Source organism: Cebus imitator, unplaced genomic scaffold (genome assembly GCF_001604975.1).
Source record: "Cebus imitator isolate Cc_AM_T3 unplaced genomic scaffold, Cebus_imitator-1.0 Scaffold52, whole genome shotgun sequence".
Lineage (NCBI taxonomy): Eukaryota > Metazoa > Chordata > Mammalia > Primates > Cebidae > Cebus > Cebus imitator.
In genome coordinates this window covers 3182280-3185669 of record NW_016107367.1, presented here as the reverse complement: position 1 = coordinate 3185669, position 3390 = coordinate 3182280, and positions in this window count along the sequence as shown.

Genomic DNA, 3390 nt, shown 5'->3' with positions numbered 1-3390 from the left:
GGGTGACCACAGGTGCACAGGGTGAATGAAATCAGAAGCATATTTGGTTTTTGTTTTAATGATGACATAACCATTTTAAGAAATGTTATCACTCAAAGTAGAGTCCCCTCGGGGCATGGGCTTATTCTCACATGTGGCCAACTCTCCCATCACCATGGCCTCTGCAGAGTCCCTTTGAGCCTAGGTACCCAGAGAGCAGTGTGGCCAGGGTGGGCTGGGTGGAATCCCTCATGCATCACTTGCCAGCTCTCAGACCAAGAGAGCCAGCCTTGACCTTTCCCAGAGCCAGGTTCCCCACTGGGTGGTGAAATGGGTTCTTGGGACATGACCTGGGAGAAGGTGTGCAAGACCTCCTCAGGAGCCTGGCCAGAGAGGTTGGTGAGCCAGACTTTGCTGCTGCCAGGGGAGGGGGCCCAAAGATGAGTCAGGCAGCTGCTGACTGCAAGGAGTTTAGATAACATGGTGGCCTGACCTTTTCCATTCATTCATTCATTCATTCAAGAAACATACATTGAACACCAGTATTGAAATAGGCTCCAGGGATGGAGCAGCCCCAGCCCTGGCCTTTCCTAGCTCAGCCTAGCAGGCCAGGCCTGAACACAACACTCGCCACCCCAGATCAACACACAGGCTCTGAGTGGAGCTGGTAAGATACTAGACAGCAAGAGAAGAGAGGAAACCCCATGCTGGGGGTGGTGTAGGGTGGGGTGGGGTAGGGTATTTTCAAGGAGACAGGAGGTTGGGGTGGCAGAGAGGGTAGGGGGATGGGAAGGCTCAGCAGATGGAACAGCATGTGCAAAGGCCCAGAAGTATGAAAACTGGCCCTGTACTTCCCCTCAGGTAAACACCAGGGTCAGGGAAGCTCTTCCTCCTTGCCCCCACATTGAGCTCTTCACACCTGGGTGGGAGTTCTTAACCTAGAATCCACAGAGAGAGGGGAGGGGAAGGGAGGTCAGAGGACAGAAGCCAGGAGGTTCTGAAGTTGGACTGAAGGAATGTTTGCAATCTCATTTTCACCCACCTCTAACTGATGTTAAATTCCCATCAGCTAGGAACACGGCAGCAAGCCAGACGAGTAGGTGTTAGCTGTCCCTGTGACTTTGTCACCAAGAGAAACCCAGATATTTTCATATCACATTTCAGCTGTTACAGAAATCTCAAAATATCATTTATACTCATGGTATTTCAACATTATGATGAATATTATTAGACTTGCAGCTTTAGTCTTGTTATTTAATGTGTGAATAAAATCCATTATTTCATGTGTGTTAAGAATTTTATTAACGGCGTTCCTATATTTCTTTTCTCTTTCTTTCTGCGAGTCTCATTCCGTCCCCCAGGCTGGAGTGCAGTGGCACCGATCTCGGCTCACTGCAGCCTCAACGTCCCAGGCTTAAGGGATCCTCCTGTCTCAGCTTCCCAAGTAGCTGGGACCACAGATGTGCTCCACCACGCTCGGCTAATTAAATTTTTTTTTTTTGTAGAGATGGTGTCTGTGTTGGCCAGGCTGGTCTCCAACTCCTGGGCTCAAGCAATCCTCCCGCCTGGGCCTCCCAAAGTGCTGGGATTAAAGACGAGAGCCCCGCACCAGGCCAACTATATACCGTAGTATCCTTTCTTCCTAATCTTGTTATTAATTTAAAAATACTTTGAGAAGTGCTTTCTAGGCCTCCCCAGACTGCGTAAGGGTCATAGATCTGGAGCGAGGACCAGGTTGGGGCGGGCAGCGAGGGGCGGGGGCGGCGCGTTCCCCCAGCCGCAGGGCCTGACGCGGGGCGGGAAGACAAGGGCGCACACTACTCTGGCAGGGACGGGGACCCCCGCAGAGCCTGCCAAGGGGCGGCCCCGCGGCCCACGGAGCCGGAAAGGAAGGAGGGAGGAGCCTGGCCCGCGCCCAGCTCCACTCCAATCGATGTGGGGCCCAGGCCTGGACTCGGAACTGCTGAGGATGCGAGCAGGGCCGCGGCCTTCGCCCGGCGCAGCGCCTGCGTTCCCGTCTCCCTACCCCGAGCCCACGAGGAAGCCGCGGCAGGAAGAAGGGCGGAGGTGCTCCGGCAATGGCTCCGCTGCTCCCGCCGCGCACACGCAAAGCCGCTTCCCCGGCAGTTGAGGCGTTTGGGACCAGCTTCCCCCGGGCACGGCCTTCGCCGCCGCCTGCCAATACAGGTGTCCCCCGGCTCCGTGACGCGACTCTCCCAGCCGGGAGGGTCTCCCAGGCAGCAGGGGCGAGGAGCCCTTGAAGGCCCCGGGCGGCAGCGGCTCTGGGCGCGGAGGACGGAAGGTACAGCCGGGACAGAGGCGCGGCGGCGGTGGCGAGCTCGCAGGGCGCACCCGGCACCGGCACCACCCCCGGGGCCCAGGCCCCGCCCCGTGCTTCCGGCTCCCTGGGCCCCTCGCCCCCGCCCGCCGGCCCAGTCCCGCTCCCGCTGCGCTGGATCCTCGACGCCAATCACGGGGGGCGGAATCCCAGCCCCGCCTAACAGGTGGAAACTGAGGCGCAGAGAGGCCCAGTGACGAGCTGGGACCGCAGGGAGTTGGAAGCAGTGCCGGGAGAACGCAGGCTCCGGACTCCAGGCCGGGTTCCGCCCCTACAGCCGGAGAAGCACGGGGAGCCCGTGAGGGTGACACCGAGATAGGGGCGAATGCACATTTCGTGTTCCCAAGGCAATGTGTCTGTAGCAAGATAAGTGAAACTCGGGGCGCCAACGAGGACACAACTCAACACACATATTTTTTGACGAAGGCAGGGAGGCTGCGAGTCAGGCTGCTGAGTCAAAATCCAGCTGGGCCAGCTTTGGCTTCAGTACCCCATGCCTCAGTTTCCTCATCCGTAAATTAGGGTGGTATGTAGCTTGTGTCTACTCAGATACGTAATTTTACGCCTTTTTAAAGCGGGGAAGAAATGCTCTCATCCATTAGCAGGGGGATTCTGGGTGATTCACCTGTCGAGTGAAAGCTGTCTTATTCCACTCACTGGAGAGCTCTGGAAAGACTGGAAGCTGTGAGTCTTGGTTACTGATCTGTTCTAGCCCCACATGGTGCCTGGGGCTTCCTATGTTTTGTTGACCGAAGAAACAAATGATTGGAAACATATACCCACCCTCTCCGATCACTCACTTGAGTAGGGAGTGATTCTAATTCTAGCCCAGAGTGGTTTTGATCATACATCAAAACTGGGAGCTATAGGAGACAGGGCCCTGCAGCTAAAGGGAAGGGGCAGGCTTCCCGGAAGAGGTGGCCCTAGCGACAGGAGAACTCTGGATGGGCCACAGTGGGCGGAGGCTCCAGCACAGGAGGCCTAGGCATGCCTCCAGTTCAGCGGAGCACAGCAGAAGGGAGGTTTGGCCACAGGTGAGGGCCTTGAGTCTGACAGTAAATCTACATTTGGAG